This window comes from Meleagris gallopavo, chromosome 1, assembly GCF_000146605.3.
Source record: "Meleagris gallopavo isolate NT-WF06-2002-E0010 breed Aviagen turkey brand Nicholas breeding stock chromosome 1, Turkey_5.1, whole genome shotgun sequence".
NCBI lineage: Eukaryota > Metazoa > Chordata > Aves > Galliformes > Phasianidae > Meleagris > Meleagris gallopavo.
This window is the reverse complement of record NC_015011.2, coordinates 38,485,505-38,507,551: the sequence shown is the minus strand read 5'-3', so window position 1 is coordinate 38,507,551 and position 22,047 is coordinate 38,485,505. Positions and strand designations below refer to the sequence as shown.

Genomic DNA, 22,047 nt, shown 5'->3' with positions numbered 1-22,047 from the left:
CGGGGTGCGCGGCTGGCGGGGAGCGGACCGTGCGTGTGCGCAGGTAAGGGCACGGAGCGGTTAACTTCGCCGCCGCGCTGCGGCCGCTGTGACCCGGAGCTTTGATTAACGCCGCTCTGCGAAATGTAACTGGGACGAATTCAATTAACGGAAGCACATTTCTTCAACTTTTAATTAGATCTATGCTATTTATCTAATGTTTAATATAACACAAAGAGCTGCCTGGGCTCCGGAGGGAAATGGAAAGAGATGTGGATGCAAGTTCAGCTTTCAAAAACACAACAGGCTAAAGTTCTTTGTTCTTCAGTGTGTTTCAGTGCCGGATCCATTCCTCAAAGTAATGGGAAAGAAGCGTTATTTTATTGGCAAAACTGTAAAAATAATAGGGTGATGTTTATGGGAGGATTTCTCATAACCTTGAGCTGGTTGCAGGATACCATGTAAGCACACGGTTCCGCACAGCAGGCTGCTGAGTTACAGCTGTTATAAGAAAACTTGAGTACATGGTAATGTATTCACAACCATGGATTTGGCTTCACTTAGTATGCACCACAGTGACAGTTATCCAAATTATTCTTTAATATGATAAATAGCAAATCTTGGCGAAGAGCCCCTTCTGTGTGCTGCTGTTCGCAGGTCACAGAGAGTCAATGAGGTCCCAGGCGAGTTTTGGGAATGGGCATTTACCTGCACTGTCAGCAGAACGTCACCCTGCCAATCCCCAGCCCTATCATGGTGGTGATATTTGCCTTCAGATCAGCTCAAAGAAATATTTTCTGATCCCCTCAGTGCCCTGAGGTCTGTTAGTCACGTTATCAATTGTGAGGGAATGTTTTGCTGTGAGAGAGAAAAGGGAAAAGGAAAGTGAGTGTCGTTTCTGCTGGCTGTATAGAGGAGCCGTCATGGTGTAGATGCATACGTAGACGTGTAGTCACCTCCACCCACACCACCTTGTGCCATTTAAAAATAGGGTTCCTTCTCTCCCCCATGCAGCAGGGGACTGTTGTAGGATCACATATCTAGTCAGTGAAAAAACCCGCACATCTCAATGCTGGTAACCTCAGGGACTCAGTGCTGTATTTGTAACAGCCGTATGGCCAGATGTCTGCAGCATTTTGGTGTTCTGAAGATTGGTCACTGTGTGCCTTGTCTTTGGATTTGGGCAAAGGCAAAATACATTATCTAAACTCAGTGGCCTTTCCTTAGTCCATAGGTAGAAAAGAATAAGAATGCAATATAAAAGTAGCCCTAAAGAGTAGTAGCCCTAACTCTTTAGCTTTCTTGCTCTCTGCTTGTGCCAGACCATATGCAATCTGCTACATACTGACAGATATATGTAGAGAGAGATAAAAGGATGGGTTTGGTAGGGGTCTGGTGGGTCGAGAGAGATAATGCACCTCATCTCTGCTTCTGAGCTTGGTGCCAGAGTTTCCTTAATTCTCTCACCCACTTACTTCATTTCCCTTTAGGCCCAGTTGCCTCTTCATGCAAAGAGAAGTCTCCAGCCCTGTGAGCAAGTTCTGTTTAACCACTGCATCCTTGACAAAATGGGCAGTCATATCAAGTTGTGTTGTTAACGAAAGCTTCTGAGGCTGTGGCACTTTAGGGACGATGAACACATCCTGAACGAGTGAGGAAATTTTGGAAAAGCTAGGAGGCGTTTGATGAGTGATTGGAGTGCTAGTCGAGCACTACCACTCACAAAGTACAGATCATTGTACGTAGGTCACTCTGAAAGTAATTTCTCCTATTTATTTTTCAAACTACAACAGACACAGAGAGTACGATAATACTATTTGATAGAGCAAATTCTCACCTACACATCTACACTATTTTTCAATGTAGTCACCACTATTAGTTATGCATTTTCATCAGCAATGAACAGGAGCCTGCATGCTATGCTCATAAAAATCTGCACCAGTGGAGGTGACCCATTGTTTTGCAGTGGCTATGATGCTGCCATTGCTAGGAAAATGTTGCCCAAGCAGTCCAGCTTTCACCAGCCTGAATAGATGGAAGTCAGAAGAAAATAAATCCAGACTCTATGGTGGGCGTAGTGAGACAGTCCAGCCAAAATTGGCAATGTGCTCCGCAGTCTTCTATCTGGTATGAGGCCTGGCATTACCATGTTGCAGGAGAAAGGTTGTCTTTCTCTCTTGCCTGACTCTCGAAATTGAAGCCTTCAACTCAGACAGTGATGTAGTTGATGGTTTATCTGGGTTCCAGGAAAGCCAGAACGATCACCCTTTTCCCACCCCAAAAGACAGTGCACATCACTTTATGCACTGAGAGTTGCATCTTGAACTTTTTTTGATGAGAAATTTACATCATCACTCCATGGACTGCTGTTTTGACTCCACCTTGTAGTGGTGACACTGTCTCGTCACAAGTAATGACGCAATCCAGGAAACTGCTTCAGCCTTGTGTTTCTTCAATAGGTGCATATGGTGTTCTTTCTGTTGCTGTTTGAACATTTGTGGGACCCACCCAACACAAGCTTAGCAATATTTCAGCGTTATCACCATCGTTTCTAATGCATTGAAGCTCTGTACACAGCTCCTTGGTATAATCTCCTGATTCACACAGATGAGCTGATTGAGACGCTTTGCATAGCTGTCCGGAACATGGCTTATATTTCATGTCAGTGTCCTCTGCTGAAACGCACCACCCACCACCTCACTGTGCTCATGTCCTCTGTCGGGTCTCCAGAAGCATTCAGCAATTGTCAATGAAGGTAAATGGTTGTCAGTTTTCCCACATGGAGGAATTCGTATGCACTTCCATGTCAGATGGCATTTTGTCAGACTTCTCTGCTGCCATCTGTCACACAGCAACAAAATGCAATGGAATATTGGTGGAAGGTTCAACCTCTCTGCCATAACACCAGCATACACCAACATAATAAAATAGGACGTACTGCTTTCAGAACAACCTTCATGTACGTACTGTTATTATTATTGTGTCTTCCACAGCTGCGTTCAGGAAATGTGTTCTGTCATGAGAAAAAAATAAGAAATATACAAAACCGGACAAAATTATGTTCCAAAACAAAAATATATTCTATTTTTTAATGTGCATGAAAACAGAATCTTAAATAGTATCTACCATTTAGAAGTTCTATCAGGAATCCTGACAAATACAAACAAAGAAACTGACTGTGAATCATCCTTCATATTCCTTGTTTTTAATTTAGGCTGACTGAGCCAGAGGTATGGGAGCATCTGGAAAGAATTTGAATAAAAAAGCAAGAGCAAAAAGGATACAATGTTTGCCTTTGCAATTTTTATTTTCCATTCTCTGTATACTATGGCTTCAAGATAAAAGCTCGAGATTAGAAAGCAATATGAGCTGTAAAAGCTAGGTTTTGAAAGTAAAAGACTCCCATTTGCTCTATAAACAAGGAAGAAGCCTGGGCCAAAGTCAATGAAACTGAAGTAATCTCAGGCCTGTCCTGGCAAGTTTTATGGCATATAAAGAGCAGATACTACAATGGCAGTCACTGAATGGAGGCAAATTCAGGAAGGACAGCACTAGCAGCATACCAAAAACAGCAATCAGGGCTCTAGCTTTGGGCCCAAGCTGCCATCAGTTTCCTGTTGTACATCAGCTGTTGTATGACCAAGTATCACCACTACGACAATCAGATGTACAAGCTGGGAAGTCAGGCAAATCAGGAGGGCAAATCAGCAGGAAGTGAATGAGTCAATGATATCGATGGCAGTTAATTTACTTATCAGGCAGAATTTAGAACCGTAAACTAAGAGGAATTGAGTCGTGTCATCATGACGAATTTATTCACCAATCTTGTGTTATCCAAGATCTCAAGTACCTATTTTTAACTGACAGATATTTTTACTTTCTACATCATTGTCACATTATTTTCTTCCTATTTTTCCTTTTTTTGGCCTTTTCTAAAGTTTTTCATTATAAGTCTAAAGACAAAGGAATTACCTTTTGCTTAGGGGTATGGGACAGTATTTAAACATGTTCCAATTGCACAGATGTCTGAAATTTCTCATCTTAGCAGATGAAACACCCACTCTTTATTATTTGTATTCCAAGTTGACAGGCATCCAAAGGCTGGCATGTACAGCTGAAAATTAAAAGCTTGGAATCCCACTTTAGGACTCATCCAACAGAGTTCAGTGAAATTTCCACAGTATATACTAGGTGATGCTAACGTATTCAGAAGGTACATTCTTAGTCAGGAAGCCAAGTCTGCATTAGGAGAACGTGAAATGTGAAAGCAAAGTGAGAAATCCAAGTCCCAAAGATGAGAATTAACCTTCAATACAACAAATAAATACTGCAGTAATAAAAGCACGAGTCATATGATATATATTTTGAAGATGATTTTTGGAGCAATGTGTGATATTGTGAGTTGGATATATGGAGAGAAAAGTGTTTCTTCTTTTTTTGTGTTTTTTTTTTAATCCCAGCTAAAATTCAAAGGATAAAATCAAATCACTTGTTAGTCCACTGACAGATATTTGTCTGTGTGTCATTTTGATTTTATTGTTTTCTTGTGTTTGATCTGCTGTTTGAGCTGCTGCTTCCTTTGAGTTGTTTTAGCCAGAGATGTTCTCTTTTAATCTGCATTTCTATAGCAGCTAACACTGAGAGCTCCTGGTTTCTGCCCAGGGCTCCTGGACACTGCAGTGGTATAAATGAAAATGGAAATATTCTCTTACAAGAGAGTTCAAGGGCAGTCAAATCAACCTGCATATGTTTTGCAGAGATGTCAGCTGTGAATGCAAGGACAGATCTGAGTCAGTGTCAGTCTGTTCCCCTGTAGATGGTGCCCCTAGTTCAAGGATTCTGTTTTGGGTTGCCAACTACACTTCTGTAATCTTCCTCCTCACTTTGAAAATCAGTTTTCTCCCACGTGGTGCTCAGAGTGGTACTCCAGACAAACAGTATTTTCAGTGCAGATAGGACGAAGGGGACTGAAGTCCTGGTTTCACCTTCAGGCACAATCTACTCTATAAAATGAAGGACAACTGAACCATGACTTCCAAAGTGCCTAGGCATTATTAATCTCCAATCTTACTCTATGGTGGTGAGCATTATGGCATCCCCAGTGTAAAATTTTTTGTCACTGATGACCATATGCATCATACGGATGACTGCATAATAAAAAGAATGGGAAGTGGGATTTCTAATTTAATTTTGAGGAGCTGACCTTCACAAATCACAAAAAAGGGCTGTGTTTTCAGCCCGAAGATGTGGAGGCTCAGGAGGGAACTTACTAATGTCTATAAATACCTGAATATAGAGTGCAAATAGGATGAAGCCAGACTATCTTCAGAGGAGCCTGGTGCTAGGACAAAAGGCAATGGGCACAAACTGGAACACAGGAGGTTCCACCTAAATTTCGAGAAACACTTTATATATAAGAGAGCATTGGAATATGTTATCCTCAGGCATAGAGGAATCTTGGAGATCTTAGAGAGCTTCAAAACCTGCTTGGAAATGGTCCTGTGCACCTTGCTCTGGGTGCCCCTGCCTGAGCAGGGGTTGTACCAAAGGGACCCAGAGGGCCCTGCCAACCTCAGCCATTCTGGCATTCAATGTGATGGCTGTCCGTGTTACACCTGAGACATCAAGAAAGGTCTTTTCAAATTGTTATAATACACATAAGAGACATCCATGTCATTCTGTAGTCTCCACTACAAAAGAATGATGTTGATTCAGTTTTGAAAGTCTCAGATGAGTTGCCTGTGCAAAATATGTTTATGTTATCACCACCCTGAGAAGAGAATAAGGGTGAAAATTCAAATTAGAAGATACCACTGAGATATAGGTGAAATCTTATGGATTCAGACTTCTTGAACTTGATGTCTCTAATTTGAGATCTCCACAAGATCTATATCATGCAGAAGACACATAAAAAAGAATTACCAAAAGGCCAGCCTAGCCCTGAAGCATGATAAGGGTTACCACTCAGCTGTGCAGAATTTTCCAGGAACATTAATGTGATGAAAAAAATAGGAGAGTTACTAGGGCACAAAGCTAGTCAGCATGTTTTAAATTTCAGAAAGTACATTATAGTATCAGTACACTGATAAGTAAAATCTCAAAGGAGTTTGTTTGCATTTAGTTCACACAGCCATTTCATTCAAAGGCACAGTGAAATTATCCTAGTATTTATAGTTTAAATCCTAAGCCATAAAAATGTCTAGGTTTTTTTTTTTTTTTTTTTACAGCAGTCACCATTTCATAATATTTTCTGTCCTTTTTAAAAATTGTATTTATTTCCTTTATGGAAATGCAATCTCTTCACAGTTCTGATGTTTTAACTACTCTTCAGCATAAAAGCTTGCAAAACACATGGATAAATGAACTGGAAATTATGTCTCATTAATACAATTAGGAAAGAAAGATTTTTAATTTCAGTTTCTTTATATCTATGTTTTAGCGTAAAAGCAATAAACCAGCTACCTCAAGCAATTGTGTTTGTCAGCACCATTTTGTTTGCAAACTAAAATGCTTGTTTTGTTTCCCACATTGCTTTTGTATGGTATATGCCATAGCCTTCAAACCACAAGAACAGAAGGAAGTAGAGCTCTCTGAATGTAACTGTGTTGTTAAGATAAGGTCAGTGGTTATGTCACTTCTGCAAACCCTGATAGATTTTTATCCAAGTCAAACCTGAATTTTTAATCATTATAAAATGTTGTTGTTTTTTTTTCCCTAAGACTTTCTTCTTGTTTAAAAAACTTAGGCAAAATAAAAATAAATCCTATGCAGTGAACTTAATTCTCCTCACAGTTACAGATAAATCGGTAGCAGACCTTCTGTCTTAAAGTATAAATGCTGTCTTGTATAAATCAAGCTATCTTAGAGACCCAAAGAAGTCAATGTAGCATGGAATAATTTTAATTCAAGTCCTGAGTTTAAATATGAAGCTTAAAGGGAACTGGCCTCAATAGCACACTGTGGACATTGCTTCTTCCATACTGAGTAGTTAGTCTGTGGCAGTACCATCTTCTCCTGGTACTGTAAACCCATGAAAGAGAATCCCCTATCACCTTCCTAGCTTTCTGCTTTTGACCTTGCTAGTTACCAGTCTTCTTAGCTTCCTTCTTTTCTGTCCTTCCTGTTCACCCAAGAAAATATTTTGTGATAGCATTGCTAATCCAAAGTGTGAAATGATCTGGACAGTCACCATTGGTCTCTTCACCCTTGACATTAAACCTATTTGCAACAAATGGGATTGGTCCTTTTATCTTAACGACAAAGGTAAAACAGACTGATGATGAAGTATGACAGCACATAGTTCCCTGCTGAGTAATGGAAAACTCACTGAGCCATTGTTTTGTTTAGTTCTTTTTTGTATATGTACACAAGTACCTAGTCAGGTATGTTACTTAAGAGAGAGAAGAAAAAAATAAAAAGAATCTCAAAAGACTCAAAGAAATGTAAGACAGAGATGATAAAATATAAAGATTCTCCTCACTAGGAGCTCATCCTTGCCCATAGTAGGGTCAGGCTAAGAGCCTGCTACTTTAAGCTTTGTAATTTGATCCTAGGGAAAAGTTCAGCCCAGAGGAATGTTTGGTACTAATTAGTTTAAGGATTTTGATCTATATCTTCTTGTCCGTAAGTGCAGATTTTCAAAGAAGTGATTTTTGATGCTGGAATTCTCAATTAAAATGTTCTTTCTGAAGATGAGATCCTAGTTACTCTGAGATATACAATGCCCTCCTTCGTGCCTTAACTTTTTTCCTTCTTCTGGAACCTATGACACATGCTTTCTCCACCATAATCACCAAAGGCATTATAATCATTATAATCATCAATCATTCTTCCAAAATTCAAACAGTCTTGTTCAAGGTGTTTTCTTCCTTCCTTCCTTCTTTCCTCCCTCCCTCCCTTCTTCTCTTCCTCGTAGGGATGTTGTTTTTGTGGGTTTGGGGATCTTTTTGTGCGTGTTTTTAGTTTTTTTGTTGGTTTTGTTTTTAAACTAATTCTTTACTTTGATTGTTCGCTTGAAAGTTAATAAGATTTATGCCTAGCCAAACTGTTTCTTTAAAGGAAAATGGTCACGCCATATTTTTTGTTACGTGGGTTAATAAAAATGTTTGACTTTTTAAAAAAAGGATTTCTACTTCCCTTGTACTTGAATTTAAATAGAACTTGTTTGATTTTTTTTGCAGTCACTTCTAAAAAAACCTTGGCAGCTTTCTTTGAGCAAAAAAAGGTTATTTGCTGAAGTTATTTACAGTTTAATTGCCAGTTTAATTACAATCTAATGTCTCATTTACTGTGACACACTTTACTCTGCAGCCTGAGCTGAAATAGATTACAGAAGTCACAATGGCAATAGATTCACCTCTGTCTGCAATTGGTACTCTTGTCCTACTGTCAGCAAAGCAGCTCTGAAAAACATCACTGACCCTCTAGTGATGATCAGACATGAGAAATGTTCCAGTCAAACTTATTTTATGTATTTCAATGTTGTCATGCTGTTGCACTCCCAGGTTTTGCCATTTACTTTATGTACTGCCCATATGTTGGCAGACACATTTGGAGGCTGTCCCACAAGAGGCAACTTACAGTGTGAGTACAGAGACTAGTTGGTACTTCTGAACTGTTTTGGCTGACTTCACTGTGGGTGCACCATACCATGTGTGTCCAGCTTACAGTCCTCCAAGGGGATCTCGGCAACCCATATAACCCTGTGCAAGGACATCTAATCCACGCTAATCTTACCTATGCAGAGCATTCATTTAGGGTTCAGTTCCTGTTTCTGGTTAGAGAGCTACATGAGAACAATGTTTTGAGATATTTATGTGCTAATTTCAGACATGAAAATTTACTGCTAGTAAAGTGTACTCATAGAATTATAAAATAAATTAGGTTGGGAGGGATCTTTAGAAATCATCTGATCAAACCACCTGCTCAAATCAGATCCAAATAGAATAGGTTGCTCAGGGCTATGCACAGTCAATTCCTGAGTGTCTTGAAGAAAGAAAGTTCCACCACCATCCAGGTGGCCCTCCAATGACCTCAGTCTGGGATGTCAGTGTCTTCCTTGTACAGCAGTGCCCAAAACTGATGCAACACTCCTGATGTAGTCATTCAAGTACTGAATAGAAAAGGAGGACTTCTTCCTGTGACCTGATGGCTTTTCTCTTGTTGAGACAGCCAAAGATGCGGTTAGTCTTTGCTGCAAGGACATGCTGAAAATGTTTGTCTGAATTACAGCTATAGATTGAAGAACCAAAAGGCTGCATATATTCTTGCCCATCCTCAGTCAGAACCAGCCAAAACTGGGATAGCTTCCTGAAATGGGTTTCAGGAAATGGCTATGAGCCAACCTCTGAGGGGCTGCAACCATCCTTGTTCGGTACAGCAGCTCCTAACTAGCTTGCCAGAGGCTCAGCTCCACTAAGATTTTATAGCTATGTGCTAGTTTTGAAATCGCATGATGTACACTGAAGAACACAAATATGCTGTCTTGTCCTGACAGTTACTTCTTGGGCTGGTATGACCAAGATATGTTTGCAGTCATTTTGTTTTGCAGATGCTCACAGGCAGGTCATCTGCCACTATCTCTGCCTCAGCCTGTGCCCTCATACTCACATGTCTCAGGCTGAGCCAGTATAGCTCCAGCCACGTTTGGGTTTACGCAGCCTTTTCTGAGATGAGAGTGTCAGGGGCACAGAATAGCTGGCACTTGAACAGAATATTAAGAAGGGAACAGTATTTGTTGTTACTGGAGCTGAAGAGTTAGTAATAGGCCTGCTAAAGTCTCAATTTATGTTGGACATGTACAGATGATATCTGAGCAGCTTTTTAATGGGATCCATATCCACGGCCTGTTGCTGTTTTGGACAGGAGTGTTAAATGAAGAGTCCTGCTGGGGCATGCTATGATAGGAGAGTCCTCAAAAAGCTTTAGAAGGCCAAACAAGCAGGTACGTAATACAATCAATATTGTTGACTTATGGTAAGTTGGGGTTGCTATTTTTCTCCCGCACAATGAGTACAAATTGCAAATATGCATTTTGTATCCTGCCCTTTGTAGATAGTTATGCAGCCTTTGTAAGTGACAAAAAGTCTACAGGATGAAAGCTATATCCATTTCTCGTTTCAAAGTTGTATCTCCTAGAGTGATGATCAGCTGGTGATAGGAGCACCCCTTATATCTCCAAAAAGTTGAGGAGCCTGTGTAGTACCTTGTATGTGAGGAGGATAGGGATAGGAGGATATCCTCTGAAACCATTCAAGCATATTACTCTATTATCCTGACAGCTGATTTTCCCAGTCCAAACTAATGACCAGAAATGACTAAGCCTGAAGGAGTGATGACTCAAAATAGCTTCTAGAATCAGGAGCTTCAGAGGAGTATGCCATACACTGGGCATATGTGATTATTCTCATCCTGCAATGCAGTGTCATCCTGACAACCTGCTTTCAGCTGTTCCCAGCCTGGAAAGGGATGTCGTTCCACCAGCTGCAGTTAATATCATTTGTTCAAAGTTGCCAGTCAGCAATGAATAGAACTCGTCATGACCTAATACACCCCCTAGGCTTGCTTAACAGATTCTCTCCAGGTTCTCCTGGTGGAGGAGTGAAAATCAATGACCACTAAGTGGAAATTTAGAGTGGCTGGGGTGATGTGTGCCTGAGGCTTTTGGGAGTCAGAAAGCACTCCACTGCCTGGGATAATCACAGTGTGCATCTGAAACAGCTACTGAGTGATAGTGAATGCAAAACAATGGTTTATAATGATTTGCAAGTATTAAGATTTTATAGTCAGGTGAAACTAATGTGAGACTGCCATGCCTTCCTGATGAATTCTGCAGATGGCAGCACTGTGGAAGCAACTGGTGTGCATGCCTTGGATGGAAACTTCAGCCTGCATCAAGGTGCTGCTTTGCAGCAGCAGTACAAAATTAGTCCATGTATCACCTCCACAAATGTATATATATAGATGGATAAGTTGTTGCAGATCTAGATTTGTACTCATTCTTTACATGTTCATTCAAATAATCCGGCATTAAAATAGATATCCCTACATCTCTTCCCTGCTTTCTCTGTCTACCTTCTCATCATACGCTAGAAACTTTCTTTTCAAGCTGTCAGGCATGGACTCGTGCTGAAGTAAGAGGGTGGTATCTGAATTTTCTACAATGAAGTATTATGCTTTCTAATATGCTCACTTGTACAACAGAAGTAGTAAAGCTACTATTGTAGCAGAAAAGCTAGTACAGAGGTAGTAAAAATGAAAGCAAAGTAATATAACAGTAAAATAAAAATAGTATGTTTAGTAAAAATAAAGTAGTCTATAGAGTAAAATATCAATACTAAAATAAATAAAGTAGTAAAGCTAGCGTAACAGTAGTAAAGCTAGTATAGCAATGAAGAGATTCTTCTAATAGCATGAGAATACTCTTTGAGTTAGAAGATTGTTTTGGAGTTGAAAGGAGTTTAGTGCTGTCTGGAAAAAGATGAAAAAGGCTCTTTCCGATATTATTCTTTTTAACTTCAAGGGGTTGCTGGGATACCCTGAAGCAACCTTAAAATATGCAACAGTCTCATTTTCTAGAACTACATTTTTAATACAATTTCAGTAACAGTTCCTTCTGTAGTTCCTCTGTCTCCCAGAACATTGTGTATATTTATTCTTCAAGTTAAAAAAATAAAAATAAATGCAGTCTTCCATGAGAGGAAGTATAACGGAGTAATCTTTGTCTTTGGATTATACCACTTGAGACATAATTGGAGGGCTGACTGAATTAGGATTCACCTAATAAGCCACAAAGAAGTACCTAATATCACGATAAGCATAATCTCTGCAGCTCTTGCTGGAGCCATCAGCACTATCTGACATTAAATATTATTACTATTCATCAATGTCCTCTGCCTTAGGATGTCATTTCTAAAACAATTTTCTCATCAGTACTTTTTCAGTTTTGGTTTCTTATCTTGACTTCTGTATTCCTAACAATATTTATAATGTTCCACACAGGAACTGTAATTAAACCTTTCCTTTGCTCTGTGCCTTCAGCCTCTAATGCATTGTATAACGTTATAGTCCTAAAGTAGGAGAGTGAGAATCCTCTACTGTAGATTCCTGGGAAGATTTTTAGCAGTATATTCTGATTTTAATCATGTAATCTATTGCACTGACACGTGACTATGCTGATAACAGAGTACCAAGATCTCTCTAAAGATATGACAGGAATCTGGGACATCTGTGACTTAGAATTTATAAAATGGAGCTCTTGGTGGGAAAGCCCAGATAACCTAAAGTGTGAGACTTCTGATGACCAGGACTGTTTCAGGTTATTCATAACTGATCCCATATCTGTTTTTATTTGTTATGTATACGTAGATACTGTCATGTAAATGAAGTATTTTCTGGCCTTTGTTCATCGTAGTCTGAGAGATGTGTTTGGCTATGAGAGTACTTTTTATTACTATCCTTTAGTTTCCATGCCTGTTTTGTATTTAACATCATTTTGCTCATTTTTTTCCTTCCCTGACACTGCATGTAGTATGTATGTAGGTCAGTCCAGTAGTAATAGCTTCTATTTATTTCCATGGATAAATTAGAATAGGTAGCATAACACTATTTGACAGAGCAAATTCTCAGCTACAAAACACTATTTATCAACACAGTCACCACCATTAACTGCGCATTTTCACCAGTGATGAACAACAGCCTGCATGCCCCATTTGTAAAAATCTGCACCAACAGAGGTGATCCATTGTCACCTCTGCTGAAACACACCATACACTGCCTCACTGTGCTCACATCCACTGTTTGATCTCCAGAAACGTTCAGCAAGCATCAATGAATGCCAATGGGTATGATTGTTTTCAGCAGGAAATGCAGGAATTCAGTGGTAGACCTTTGGTTCATCTGCACTTCCATGTCAGACATCATTTTGTCAGACTGCTCCTCTGCTGCCAGCCTTTGCACTATAACAAAATGTAATGAAATATTTGTGGGAAAGTTCAACCTCTACTGCCATACCACCAGCATTCACCTCTGCTGTCATGGGTCAACAAAATAAAATACGAGGCATTACTTTTGGAGAAGCACCCATAAATTTCATTTGAACTAGTCTTCCTGTATATATGATTCACTCTACTCAGATTGCATTATTTAGCCAAAATTTTTAACTTACTAAACTCTTCAAAAATCTATTGCTTACAAGATGATTGGCAATTTTGGAACAAACTATTGTTTTCCATTTTGGCATTTTAATGGTCTTTAGACAGGTTTAATAGAATCTATACTTCTCCAATTAGAACTAATTTAGAACTGTGAAACTATTTTGATCTTTGACTATCTTAAATAGTCAGATTCAAATCTTCTCTTAAAAATTTTAATTAGCTTCTGATTTTTTACATATTCACTTGATGGCATTGACCTCAAGAATATTGGCCCTTTATTTGAATGTTGTATTCTAGCAATGCAATGTAATGTCAACTAAGAAGTGGCTGAATCTCAGATTTCTGTCTAGAAATTTTCTTCTCTTTTTAATCATTCCCTTGACATGTTCCTGTTGATGCATCATTCGGCTTTAAAATAATGCTTATATTAAAAATGGGATAAAAGTTATCTTTATGTTATTAGTGTTTGCTTTGAAGTGAATTTACCACTTTTTCTTAAAGTCCAAACTAGACCCAATGTAGATAAGCACAAAAACTCTGCTTGTAGAAGCAGAAAGCTCTTAGTTCTAAAAATGTTTTCACTTGTTTTCACATCTCAGAAAGTAAGGTTGGCTGTTTCCTTGCCTGAACCAGTTTTCTGTTAAAACGAAGGAAGCTCTGGGACCTGTGATCCAAACACAGAGGTTAAAGAAAAGTCATCATGCAGTGGGACACAGAGCTATGCTTTTGCATAGGGTCAAATTTACCTAAGAATTGATAGCATAGTGCTCTTATTGATGCTGAGTCTCTGAATAGTTTAAGAAAGATATCTGGAAATGACAGATTGCCAGTGTCACTGTGCTGGAAATGTGAGGTGGTAGAGAGGTGGAGGAGGATGGTAGTGAATGGTGTTGGATCCATGTTTTTGTGCTACAGCTGTCTGTGCCAGGACATCTTGATTGGAACTGTTGTACTGAGTTTGGGATTGTGCGCTTTAGGCAGGGCTCCAGGTAATAGAGCATCCCTGCTCCTTCTGGACTCGGAAGAGCAAGCCTGACCCCACTCCAGCACCTGGTGTACTGGGTGAGAGGCTCAGAAATCACATTCACATCAGGGCTGTGCCTGCCTCAAGCAGCATGTTGTAATGGATATAACATGAATACCAATCAGAAAAGACTCAGTTTTAAAAACTGATTTGCATGAATCCTCTCTCAGCAGCTGTCAGGAGCTCCTAGGTTGGGCTAGAACCATATAACATCCTGCTCATATACTAACTCTCAGATGTTTTCTGTTATTAAAATGCCAGTCATATTATATCACTAGAACATGTTTAGCATAACTGTTTTGCATTGGCATCCATGTGTTTCTGATGTTTATTCTGCAGATCTCCTCTCTGATTTCACCCTGATTTCAGTCTTCTGCCATTCTTATTTTTAAATAATTCGTAACTTATAGTTTGGAAGTCAGTCTGCTTATATTTTAAAGCAGATCTTTCAAATCAGAAGAAAGGGCAGAATCAATGCAACATAGCTGACAGGCAACTGGATATTTACTTACAAAATTCAGACACTCTCTTTTGCCTAGTCAAAATTTGCAAGCCAGTTCAATAGTGACTGTTCCCCAAAACATACATACTATTATTTTAGAAAGGAAGTTGTTTTGAAAACAAGTTTTGGGGAATGAAGCAATAAGAGATGAGTCATGCAGCTTAAACTGCATCCTGGATTAAAAATAATGTACCACATTTCATTTATTTTCTATATTTCAATTTCACAGTTCTTAAAAAATGGTGCAAATTGATACTGTAATTTACGCATAGTAAAAACACCAATTGAAAATCAGAATTTTGCTTCAGTTAACTCAGTTTATCTTGACATTCAGCACTCTTCCTACAGCTCCACTCTGAGCTTCAGGATTTCAGGAACTTTTCAGAATTATTTTTCACTTGTTTTACATTTGCTTAAAAACATTACACAGTAGAGTCTAAAAAAAAGCCAATGCCACTCAAGTACCAAATAGTACAGGAGTAAATATGATACACATATTCATTTTTTTATATATATTTCATTTTAAAGCAAGTCTTTTGGAATTTAGGATTTGATATCTTTTGTTTGAATTGTTGCAATTGGAATATTAAGGATCCTCAAATCCTGTGCAATCCAGTTGCAATGCCAATACACAGAAATTTATATGTACTGAACTATTAATAATTCTTCATTAGAAAGCAAATGAAAAATGAGAAAAATCATTTGGCCTTATATGTCTTCACCAACAACATATAATATCTGCTCCCTGTGCTTATATTCATTATTTTAAGGTAAACACTGACTGAGTCAGTATTCTAATATTCTATTAAAAGCTACAGCAGCTTCTAAACAAAACAGAGGGTTACTAGAACGTAGTAACAGTAGCAGCATCTCAATCAAAAAACCCTTTTTCTCTTTCCAAAATATAATCCTGTAAAAGTAAAACTAGTAGTATTGAATAGATACCTCAGTTTTCAACAGGCAAAAACTGAATAAGAAGATTTCATCTGATAATCAGGATGTCTGCATATTCTGGAAATTTCCCAGGTGGCTTTCCAAGGGGATGCCTTTTCCTCTACAGTAGCATCACCGTCTACCAACCTGGATTTGCATAGGTGTGGCAGCTTTGTGCAGTTTGTCGTGAATGTGCCATACATTCTGGCATATGCTGAACTGATGGAATTGCTTTATGTGAAAAGATAAAGTCATTAACTCTATTGCCTAACAGAAGGCTCATTTCTATACTTGTGTCAAATTACCTATCAGCTTTTGCATAAGATTTACTTCTATAACTTTCATGTTACATCACAGAAATCTGCTTTCTGGACCTCTACAGCTTCACGGCTTTTCATGGTTTAACATTTTTCTTACTGGTTTAATAGCGCACTCTTATGCCTTCAGCTATATGGTTTAATATTGTGTTAATTGGGTCTAGAATTCGTATGCTCCTAAGGAGTATACAAAGAGTCTGTGAAAAACAATTGACTAAGACTATAGATATTTTCCAATTCTTAGATTTGCACATATCTATAACGGTTCTTAACCTCTTGGCTTTTGTGCTACCTGTGCAACCATTTCATTTTGCCAGAAGTTTTCTGAGTTAAACTGGACCCTGACCATCACCAAGTAATAAAAGAATCCTCACATTTTTTTCTACAGTGGTAGAACATCATGGCACCATTTACAGCTGAAGGAGGACATGACTACCGTCCCACACATTTCACAGGAAGCCAGTTTGGCATTCAGTCCATGACATTTCAGAGCTTGAAGTCAGGCAAGATCAGGTGTTAACCTCATGGTTAACAAATTTAACCTCCTTAGCTCTAGGACTACTGGAAGGCAGTAGTCTTCTCTCAAATAAGGTGATTTTCTCAAGAAAGTACATCAGTTATTCTGAGGAAATTAATGCATCAATACACCAGCACAAAGGAACAAAGCAAGAGGTTTGTCTCCTTGATGAATGATTTTGAGTCTTCTGGACAGAACAATGCCGGTGCAATAAAGAAGAATCCTGTTCTGCCTAAGGGCTGTATATAAAACTAAAGGGCACTTGTATAAGAAAACTACTTTATAAAGGAAAAAAGTGAGGAAAAAGTCAGAAAAGAAAGCCTTACTGGCTACAATAGGCATCAAGGGTCTTGATCTAAAGTGAGCTCTAGGGGTGTTTGTTTGGCTATAAGAGCTTTCTAGATTCAAAATCAACTTTGATAACTTGGTGAATTAATGAAAGGATCCATCACTGATTTGATTCTCACTGGTTAGTAGGAAGGCTTTCGGCCTGCTAGTTGTGAGCAGACATACAGCAAACCAGGAATTCTTTTGAGATATTTTTAAAATGGAAGACAAGTTTTTGTTTCCCTTCCAAGCAGGGCTTAATTTTGGCTTATCTACCTCTGATCGCCTGCCATTTTCTTCTTTTACCCTTACTATTTGTCTTCTTTTAAATAGTTTTTCTCTAGTGTAGCTCCCCAAAATATTCTTGATTCAGTGATGTTGGCAGAAAGCGTCAATCTGTTTTAAATCACATTCTATAGGAATATATTTGATTCAATGAAACTACAGCTGAAAGCAATTATAGGCTCCAATTTGGAATCCCTGTAACAAAATTAAAATTAAAAAATCCTGGGAGCTCTTCTAGCTTCTAGGTTTTAAGTCACTGGTGTTCACTTGGGAATTGAGGCTGTGAGTTCAAGTCCTACTTCCATCCAAATTGGAACTGGAATTGGAAATGAAAATTGGATCTGGGTCACCTGCATTTCAGGCAAGTGTCCTGCTCAGCAAGCCAAGAAGTCAGCATCCTATATCCAACCAACATTTTTCATTTAAACAAGTCCTGAATATGAGGGTTTCAGCTTCATCCATGCCATACAGAGGGGGCACTTGTACTTGGCTCCCATGTTCTCCTGACCATCCTAAATCATATGGCAGTTCAAGGATACTGTTGTTTAACCCAGCAACAGCTCAGCACCACACTCCTATTCACTCAGTGCACCACTGGTGCAATGGGATGGAGGAGAGGATTGGGAAAAAAAAAGGTAGAACTTGTAGGTAGAGTTAAAGACCATTTACTCAGACAGAAAAGAAAAAGAGAAATAATAGTAATGATAGCATATATATTTATTTACTAAACAAATGACGTACAACACAATTGCTCACTACCTGCTGACCAGTGGATGCCCAGCCACTTTCTGAACAGTGGTACTCCCACACCCTGGCCAACTCCTCCAGTATTGTTGTTCAACATTACATCATATGGTAATGGAATATCCCTTTGGCCAGTTTAGGTCAACTATCCTGCTTTGGTCTCCTCTCAGCATCTTGTATCACCTCCAGTCTCTTCGCTGGCAGGGCAGTACGAGAAGCTGAAATGTCCTTGGCTCTGTGCAGCACTGCTCAGCATAAACTAAAACACTGGTATACTATCAACATTGTTTTTCTCCTAAAGCCAAAACATAGCATCGTATTAGACACTATGAAGAAAATCAACTCAATCCCAGTTTAAACCAGGACACATGAAACATTTCTCAGTTTCAATAGACCCACTCCATTCAAGAAACCAAATAACATCAAGAGCTTTTTTAAACAGGATTTTTTTGATGCCAGCTGGCACTTCTGTGAAGCTCTGCATTACCATTGACCATAGCACTGCAAAGATATTAGTCTGGTCCCAGTGATGGAGACAAGGAACTTGGAGAGGGACCTGGGGAGATGTAGGGTCTCCAACTCCCTGTCCCAGCCCTATCCTCAGATCCAAGGCTGGAAAGTAGAGAAGGGAATGAAAATGGAGGACTTGCCTCCAGATAAGACAGGCAACAGAACTTGCCTGAAGCATTTTTTCTTTTCTTAAGGGAAAAGGCTAGTAAATGGAAATTTAGAAGTTCATTATGGGATTGAAATACTGAACTCTGTTTTTTTTTTTCATTCTCTCACTGGGTTTACAAGTCTGAGCTATTTTCATCCAAACTAAAATGAAAGCACAGGCAAACTGGCATGTGTGGCAACCAGCTTCTCCCTATCTCACAGAGGCATATTATGAAGGCCCATTTTCACTTGTCTTCTCCCCAAAGAGATGTTAAATTCAGTTTTTAAAGAGTTTTACTGTATAATCAAACCAGCTCAGCACGGCAGACACTCACATCTTTTTCTCGTATTATTATAAAGTCTGCTTTCAAGTATGTTTGTACCCCATCGCATTTTGGGAATTCCAAGGATTATAAATAAAAGCATCTTCTCTTCTCAAAAGAACCTCCCAGCAGGTTCTTTTAACAAATGCATCTCTGCACAACATTAGAGAACGCAGTATAAATTTCACTGTTATGGGGAAAATGATCCTCCCACTTATCAAAGAATTATTGCAGGCACATTGGTTTAAGACATACCTTTAAAAGGCTGACTTTTTTGTGATGCACAACAAAATCCCTTATCTTCTTGATGCGTATGTTTGCTTTGCAACTTCTATGCTCTAACTTCATTAGTTTGTTACTTGCTTAGCTATTTTCTACACGCATGTTTTCTAAAGCTCACAGATCCACATCCAGACATCATTCATTCACCTGAGAGGGGCATATGGGCATGACCTTATCACAAAGTGCCAGATGGATATGGGCAGACAGCAGAAGAGCTATGTAAAAAGTAAAGATTTTCATTTGAACATCTTGACAAAGCATTCTGAAAGATGAGAAAGAGATGGTTGGTCCTTCTTCAGTGAAGGCTGGATTCACATATGCAGACAAAGCCAGTGGGAAATCCCACTGGGTCTGCCAGCTTTGTCCATTCTGTAAAATGGCACTTTTCAGTTCAAATAAGATCATTAGGATTTCAGGAATAAAAAATGGTGGTGATTTAAATCATTTAGTTAAAAGAAAATTTTCTGCTAACAATGCAATGTTATGCAATGCTTTGGAGGGCTGGTTATGTAGCACTCAGAAACACAGAGAATTCCAGGAAAAAGTTCACCCAAATGTAAACGATAATGACATATTCAAAATGCCAACTAACTGATTATACAAGATGCTTTTATCTGAGTTTTTTAAGTGCATGACAGGTGTCTTCTCTCCCACATTTCCACAACAGAATGAGGAAGTTCAGAAGAGAAAATGGGAATTAATCATAATTGCTACTGAAATAAGAAGATAATGACCAACAGTCCTCTTTATTGATAAGAACATTAACATTTTCTATGGGTAAAATATGTACTTTCAGAAATGTGGCTCACAAACAGAAAATCAATACAGAGAAAGTTCAAATTCTGCTGCCTGGGTACTGAATGTTTGCTGACTGAAATAAGAACTTATTAGACAGGTCTGCAATCTACTGAGTTTTGCAATGCACCTCAGTTAGAATCTGGTGTAGAAGTAGCCCAGCTGGAATTAATATTTACAATGCCCTCCCACTTGGAAACTAACAAGAGAAAATGAGTTTTTTGAAAAATATGGTAAATAGCTTATAAAAAAGTGTGCTTCTTTCTCTGAAGAAATGGCTTCTCAATTATTTTCAGAGCTGATTGCTACAAGAGATTCAACACATTACACATATCAGCAGGGAAGAAAAAGCATGGCCATGGCTGTTGTTACAAAAAATGAAACTCTCTCTTCTGGGAGAGTTTCACCCTCAGAATCAAAACTGTAAGATAGTTTTTAGACCAGACACATTCCAATTCTGTCATTGTCTACCTTTAGTACTGTCGTATAGATGCATGTTTTTGCTCTTGCTAAATGCCACTGAATTAAATTAAAATATAAAGAGACTGTTATTTTTCAGAATCAAAGACTTCATATAACATTACAATAGGAACTCAAAGAACCCACTGAGCGCAGCTTTAATTTTATAATATTCTGGTTAATAATGTCCATTAAAATATTCATTAAAAGACCATCACACTAATCTAACTGGAACATATAATAGATGCCACTGGAAATCTTCCATTAAATTAATGTTAGAAACTTAATGTCTTAAATAGATGTTGTTATTAACAATATCTTTAACAGATGCTTTCATGAAAAAGGCTAATGCAGTATAAATTAAAAGCAAGCAAGTACTTCATGGATAAAAAGAATTCCTTACTTAACAGACATCAAAATATTAGCAGTAACAAAATATTTTCTTCTTTGGTCCTCTGACTTCTATGTCCCACCATTATTTTCCCTTTTAATGTAAAGATTTCAACTGCACAATGTAATCACATAAAAAGTCAAGTGGATATAAAATGTATGCTACAAGGATAGGTATATTCTAAGTTTCTTTCTCATATACAATTTTCACTAAAAAGTTCAAGAAAACCATAAAAATCTTTATGTCCTAGTTGTATTTGATGCTAACTTCTGTGCACTTGTTGACATATACATTTGATTTTCATGTATTTTTTTAATTCACTCTAATGAATAATAGTTTATAAATTCATAAAGCTACTTAAGAGCAAGGAAATAAATGACAATATTTGTATTATGATATTTCACAGCTATGAGACAGAAACATATTGTAGATCTCATCACATATGCTGATGAAGAAGCTGAAGAAAGTGAAAAACAATAGAAAAGCCAAAAGACATGTTTTATTACAAATGCCACACTATTACATATCTTACAGATAATATTCAGGTTGATATAGCTTTTCCTCACCTTGAAATGGGAGCTAAAGTACACTCTTAACCAGAGACAGAATACGAGATAACTTCATTTTTTAGCTGGAAAGTTGTTGCTTTCCTCTGTCATCTTAGAACTGGAAAAAAAACATTGCAGAAATAAATACATGGGAAAGAAAATATCATGAAGATAATGCTCATAGTCACATCTCCGATAGGGAACAAGATTTACATCACTTTGTAGACTCATATTTCCTGACATTTGTCCTAGTATATTATGATCAAAGAACTAAAGCAGTCACTGGGAAACACTGCAGGAAGGATTAAATTAAATGATTATGTAAACTTCCAAAAGAAGACAGCTTCCATTTCGCATTCTGGCTGCTAAAAACCTTTTAGAGTTCATTTAGGTACTGTCTCTTTTTCAATATAGTGGGCTCATGCTCAGGGATTCCCCAATGCTTTTAGCTCATTTTATCAGATATACATTGCCCTACAGTTAACGTTCCTTTGAAGTGAGCTGACTGCCAAACTAGCAGCTGATACTTGTAATCCATTCACCAGTGCCAGCCAGGAAGATACCACAGCTGAGCTACAAATGATAATGTCACACACAGTCCACTGAAGTAATGCTAGGTTGAGAGAATAGTACTGAGGAGAAACAATACACTGTGTGCTAAATCCACATAATTCTAACATAGAATTACTCCAAGAAAGTAGGAGAGTTTTGCATTTGCATTTGAAAACCAAAAAATAACTCCCTTGTTCTAATCCCAGTTGCTTTATATATTTCAGATGGGGGATTCAATTTGATGAAAGCTAAGTGAAT

The 22,047-nt window shown here is 38.3% G+C and overlaps 2 long non-coding RNA genes across 6 annotated transcripts in view; one reads left to right on the top strand and one right to left on the bottom strand.

Annotated features, from left to right (window-relative positions):
- LOC104910119 overlaps nucleotides 1-22,047 on the top strand; it is a 40,959-nt gene continuing 18,912 nt past the window's right edge. For all 3 annotated transcript variants that reach the window (XR_792805.3, XR_004159998.1, XR_792803.1), the window contains exons 1-2: nucleotides 1-43; nucleotides 9,844-9,922. This is a non-coding gene — a long non-coding RNA (uncharacterized LOC104910119). The remainder of the gene's footprint in view (nucleotides 44-9,843; nucleotides 9,923-22,047) is intronic.
- The window catches only part of LOC104910123, a 71,728-nt gene continuing 51,539 nt past the window's right edge, over nucleotides 1,859-22,047 (bottom strand). For 2 of the 3 annotated variants that reach the window (XR_004159999.1, XR_004160000.1), the window contains one exon: nucleotides 17,327-21,355. This is a non-coding gene — a long non-coding RNA (uncharacterized LOC104910123). Of the gene's footprint in view, nucleotides 2,993-17,326; nucleotides 21,356-22,047 lie in introns of those variants that run through there. The other variant, XR_004160001.1, reaches the window with a different exon arrangement.